The sequence below is a fragment of the Zophobas morio genome, unplaced genomic scaffold, assembly GCF_036711695.1.
Source record: "Zophobas morio isolate AGI-343-1 ecotype UQ-CSIRO unplaced genomic scaffold, CSIRO_AGI_Zmor_V1 ptg001006l, whole genome shotgun sequence".
Lineage (NCBI taxonomy): Eukaryota > Metazoa > Arthropoda > Insecta > Coleoptera > Tenebrionidae > Zophobas > Zophobas morio.
Genome location: NW_026973108.1, coordinates 47,501 through 53,489, shown reverse-complemented (window position 1 = coordinate 53,489; position 5,989 = coordinate 47,501). Strand labels below are relative to the sequence as shown.

Sequence of the window (5,989 nt, the reverse complement as noted above, 5' to 3'; positions counted from 1 at the left end):
GGTACGAACCGGCGCGACGCCTCCACGTGGCCCTCTCCCGGATTTTCAAGGTCCGAGGGGAAGATCCGGACACCGCCGCAACTGCGGTGCTCTTCGCGTTCCAAACCATATCTCCCTGCTAGAGGATTCCATGGAACTCGAACGCTCATGCAGAAAAGAAAACTCTTCCCGGATCTCCCGACGGCGTCTCCGGGTCCTTTTGGGTTGCCCCGACGAACTCTCTTGCGAGGGCCCGAATTATAAGCGGTTCCGCTGCCGGGTTCCGGAATAGGAACCGGATTCCCTTTCGCCCAACGGGTGTGTGCACAATCCGTACGTTCACGTCACCACGGCTCTGGAGGTCGTGTTTGTGACCAACGACAAATCTACACCACATCGACATCGGCTTTCGCCTAGGGCTTAGGATCGACTGACTCGTGTGCAACGGCTGTTCACACGAAACCCTTCTCCACGTCAGTCCTCCAGGGCCTCGCTGGAGTATTTGCTACTACCACCAAGATCTGCACCGACGGCGGCTCCAGACGGCCTCACGGCCAGTCCTTCTGCGCTCACCGCCGCGACCCTCCTACTCGTCAGGGCTTCATGGCCCGTGACCAGAGGCCACCGGACCGCACATGCCGCTGACGGCCGAGTATAAGCACGACGCTTCAGCGCCATCCATTTTCAGGGCTAGTAACTTCGGCAGGTGAGTTGTTACACACTCCTTGGCGGATTCCGACTTCCATGGCCACCGTCCTGATGTCTTAAGTTACCAACGCCTTTCATGGTATCCCATAAGCGTCGATTTAGGCGCTTTAACTCGGCGTTTGGTTCATCCCACAGCGCCAGTTCTGCTTACCAAAAATGGCCCACTTGGCACTCTGATTCGAGTCTCGCGGCTTCAATAGTTCGAGCAAGCCGGAGATCTCACCCATTTAAAGTTTGAGAATAGGTTGAGGCCGTTTCGACCCCAATGCCTCTAATCATTCGCTTTACCGGATGAAACTCGTGCGCTATGAGCGCCAGCTATCCTGAGGGAAACTTCGGAGGGAACCAGCTACTAGATGGTTCGATTAGTCTTTCGCCCCTATACCCAGTTCCGACGATCGATTTGCACGTCAGAATCGCTACGGACCTCCATCAGGGTTTCCCCTGACTTCGTCCTGACCAGGCATAGTTCACCATCTTTCGGGTCCCAGCGTGTACGCTCTTGGTGCGCCTCTTCTCGCGATGAGAACGAGACGCCCCGGGAGTGCGAGGCGGCAGCCGTAACGACCGCCCATCCTCCCTCGGTCCGCGCAAGGCGGACCTTCACTTTCATTGCGCCTTTAGGTTTAGTAATGTCCCAATGACTCGCGCACATGCTAGACTCCTTGGTCCGTGTTTCAAGACGGGTCCTGAAAGTACCCAAAGCTATAGCGTCGCAGATCGGCGTTCTAAAAGAAGACGAGGTCTGTCCGACGACCCACAGCCAACAGCCACCCGGGGACGGGACCGGCACCAGGTCCGATCACCGTCGCGACGAGAGCGCTTGCCGTAGGGCGGACGCCGAACTAGCGGCGGCCTCGCGCCATCTTTATACCGTCGAGCGAGCCGACCGGGAAACACCGCGGGTTCGTTCGGAAACGGCGAACCGTCCGAACGGGCTCCACCGCGGGCCTCAGACCGGCACCCAACGGATCGCGACGTCCTACAGGGGGAGAAGTGCACGCGTTCGATCGCAGTTCGGAGGACGGAAGGCGCAGACGACGCGTACGCCGTCCGTCACGCGACCGCCCAGCGCCACGATCGAGACACGCTGAATCTCCCCTTTCGACCTTTCGGGTTTCTCAGGTTTACCCCTGAACGGTTTCACGTACTATTGAACTCTCTCTTCAAAGTTCTTTTCAACTTTCCCTCACGGTACTTGTTCGCTATCGGTCTCGTGGTCATATTTAGCCTTAGATGGAGTTTACCACCCACTTAGGGCTGCACTCTCAAGCAACCCGACTCTGAGGAGAGATCCTCCCGTCACCGGCAGCGGTCACTACGGGCCTGGCACCCTCTATGGGCTGTGGCCCCGTTCAAGATGGACTTGGACGCGCCGCACGATTTCGGGATGACGGACCCTCCCTAACACCACATTTCCCGGCGTCCGGTTTCGGCCGCGGGATTCGGTGCTGGGCTCTTCCCTGTTCGCTCGCCGCTACTGAGGGAATCCTAGTTAGTTTCTTTTCCTCCGCTTAATAATATGCTTAAATTCGGCGGGTAGTCTCACCTGCTCTGAGGTCGCAAGATCGAATAGATCTGGAAATGGATCATTTTAATACGCAAACGATCATGGCACGTCGTCGACGCGGCCTTTACGGTCTTTCGTCGAACAGCGACCTGACGTCGTCGCGAGATACGTCACGCACGCCTCGGACACGACGGTCGCATCGTTCGACAAAATCAACGCCGTTATGGCCGTCGAAAGTCGATCGTTTTGTGCTTTACGTCTGCTGATCCGCCCGTCGAAGGACGACGACGAACTCCTTCGAAAAGAAAGTCCGACACGTCACCCCGACGGGCCGCTATCGCGTCTCCGGATGTCGCGTACGCCGGATCGTACTCGAAACGAACGAACGTTACGTAAGTCGTCTCGACATCGACCTCCAACGGCACGCGTCTAAAAAACATCCAACTCGCTCCGACGAACGCCACGCTTTCTCAAACGAGGCGAACCGAGCAGTCTTTGAAATTGACACGACCCTCAGCCAGGAGTGGTCCGGGAACAGTTTATCCGAGGACCGCAATGTGCGTTCGAAATGTCGATGTTCATGTGTCCTGCAGTTCACAAGTTGACGCGCAATTAGCTGCGTTCTTCATCGACCCACGAGCCAAGTGATCCACCGTTCAGGGTAATCTTTTAGAATATACATTAAGACGCACGTTCTCTCCGGCTCGCCTCGCGACGGCCTGGAACGTTCTGCGTCGAAATTCTCTCGGTTTCGATTGTTTATTAAGATAAAAAAAGAAAAAAAAAGAAAAGAGAAACTTTCGAACGACGTGTCGTCTTACTAATTCCATCTTTTCCTCTCTCTCTTTTTTTTTTGTTAGTCGCAAGACTTGATCTCCTTTTCTAAAGCAGAAGCTCAACCGCACAACGATCACTTAACCAAACAAACTAGGTGTGATTTCGTCAAACGGCGCTTCCTAGGAGCGTCTCGAACGACGTTTCGAATCGTCTCGACGAGAACGGCGGCATCGAGCCGAACCCGTCGGCCGGGCGAAAATCATTTAAAACCCACGGTAACGAAGACGAGCAAAGGCGCACGAAACGCCCCGCACGTACTTACGAAACCTGCGATCCGAATCGAACTCTTTGAGGTTCTTTAGCGGATCAAGGTGCCCGAAATGCCGTCTGCCCGATCGCACGACGAACGCGCGTAAAGGACCGGCGCCGCGAGTTCGCATCGGCATGACGCCTAATCCGACTCTGGACGATTCAATAGTTCGAGGACGTCGCGTGACGCCGTCTCTTAGACGCGTTTCCTCTTTCGCACCGATCCCCACGTGGGACGAGAGAAGAGAAGAGAACGCGCTTCGGAAACGCGCGACGGCACCGCTAAAGGCTGGACGTGCCGTCGTCTACGCCGCAGACGTCTTTAGATGTTAGATCGAGCGTGTACGTCGTCCACGGACGCGACATACTTCGCACGACAACAACAACACGATCAGACGATGGTGTGTGTGTCTGTGTAAAGACAGTGCGTGTGTTCGAGACACGTTAATGATCCTTCCGCAGGTTCACCTACGGAAACCTTGTTACGACTTTTACTTCCTCTAAATGATCAAGTTTGGTCATCTTCCCAGCGACATCGGCGACGCCGAAACGCCACCGCGTACCGGTCCGAAGACCTCACTAAATCATTCAATCGGTAGTAGCGACGGGCGGTGTGTACAAAGGGCAGGGACGTAATCAACGCGAGCTTATGACTCGCGCTTACTGGGAATTCCTCGTTCATGGGGAACAATTGCAAGCCCCAATCCCTAGCACGAAGGAGGTTCAGCGGGTTACCCGGGCCGCTCGGCCAGGGAGGACACGCTGATTCCTTCAGTGTAGCGCGCGTGCGGCCCAGAACATCTAAGGGCATCACAGACCTGTTATTGCTCAATCTCGTGCGGCTAGAAGCCGCCTGTCCCTCTAAGAAGAATTGTTTGTACGCCGACAGTAAAAACCGCGCACGGCCAACGGGCGAACCCGAGACCGGCGGGCCTTTGGGATGTCGAAATACGCCTATTTAGCAGGCTAGAGTCTCGTTCGTTATCGGAATTAACCAGACAAATCGCTCCACCAACTAAGAACGGCCATGCACCACCACCCACCGAATCAAGAAAGAGCTCTCAATCTGTCAATCCTTCCGGTGTCCGGGCCTGGTGAGGTTTCCCGTGTTGAGTCAAATTAAGCCGCAGGCTCCACTCCTGGTGGTGCCCTTCCGTCAATTCCTTTAAGTTTCAGCTTTGCAACCATACTTCCCCCGGAACCCAAAAGCTTTGGTTTCCCGGAAGCTGCCCGCCGAGTCATCGAAAGAACGTCGGCGGATCGCTAGCTGGCATCGTTTATGGTTAGAACTAGGGCGGTATCTGATCGCCTTCGAACCTCTAACTTTCGTTCTTGATCAATGAAAGCGTTTTTGGCAAATGCTTTCGCTTCTGTCCGTCTTGCGACGATCCAAGAATTTCACCTCTAACGTCGCAATACGAATGCCCCCATCCGTTCCTATTAATCATTACCTCGGGGTTCCGAAAACCAACAAAATAGAACCGAGGTCCTATTCCATTATTCCATGCACACAGTATTCAGGCGAAGTTTTAGCCTGCTTTAAGCACTCTAATTTGTTCAAAGTAAACGTGCCGGCCCACCTCGACACTCAATGAAGAGCACCGCGGCGGGATTGAGTTGGGCCGCCCTCTCGAGCTAAGCCCACCGGCAGGACGTCCCGCGGCACGCCAGTTAACACCGCGAACGATGAACCGGCGGCGCGGGACACAGATTCGACTACGAGCTTTTTAACCGCAACAACTTTAATATACGCTATTGGAGCTGGAATTACCGCGGCTGCTGGCACCAGACTTGCCCTCCAATTGATCCTCGTTAAAGGGTTTAGAGTGTACTCATTCCGATTACGGGGCCTCGGATGAGTCCCGTATCGTTATTTTTCGTCACTACCTCCCCGTGCCGGGAGTGGGTAATTTGCGCGCCTGCTGCCTTCCTTGGATGTGGTAGCCGTTTCTCAGGCTCCCTCTCCGGAATCGAACCCTGATTCCCCGTTACCCGTTACAACCATGGTAGGCGCAGAACCTACCATCGACAGTTGATAAGGCAGACATTTGAAAGATGCGTCGCCGGTGCGAGACCGTGCGATCAGCGTAAAGTTATTCAGAGTCACCAAGTTGTACGATGACGGAGACCGCCACCGATTGGTTTTGATCTAATAAAAGCGCCCCTTCCGTTTCCGGTCGGGGCTCTGTTTGCATGTATTAGCTCTAGAATTACCACAGTTATCCAAGTAAATGTGGGTACGATCTAAGGAACCATAACTGATTTAATGAGCCTTTCGCGGTTTCACCTTAATTCGGCTTGTACTGAGACATGCATGGCTTAATCTTTGAGACAAGCATATGACTACTGGCAGGATCAACCAGGGAACTGCGTTCTCGTTCGGATACTCCGAAACTGAAAACTACACTTTCGTCGAAAGCGCGAGTGCGTGTTCGCGAAACGAACGCGTAGGAACGTAACGCCACGCTTAACTCTCTCTTTCGTTGTTTTATATACGAAAAATATCATACATAACGATACCGGTCGAAAAGTTTCGCGAGGAAACCTCCTGCGCCGGTTTAAAAGTTCAAACATTCTCCTCACTCTTCGCTAGATAGAATGCGACGGTGAGACGTGCCGAATTCTTTACAGAATCTGCACACGTTACGAGTATATTATATATTCTCGCTCGGAATGTAGGGAGTTGACGCAAATTTAATAGCTGTT

General features: G+C 53.9%; 2 non-coding genes across 2 annotated transcripts; both read right to left on the bottom strand.

The window, feature by feature from the left end:
- Positions 1 to 2,704: 2,704 nt before the first annotated feature.
- Positions 2,705 to 2,861, bottom strand: LOC135122234 (5.8S ribosomal RNA). The gene has a single exon (XR_010279297.1). It is a non-coding gene; the product is annotated as a 5.8S ribosomal RNA (ribosomal RNA).
- Positions 2,862 to 3,728: 867 nt separating this feature from the next.
- LOC135122225 (small subunit ribosomal RNA) lies at positions 3,729 to 5,649 on the bottom strand. The gene has a single exon (XR_010279291.1). It is a non-coding gene; the product is annotated as a small subunit ribosomal RNA (ribosomal RNA).
- Positions 5,650 to 5,989: the final 340 nt, after the last annotated feature.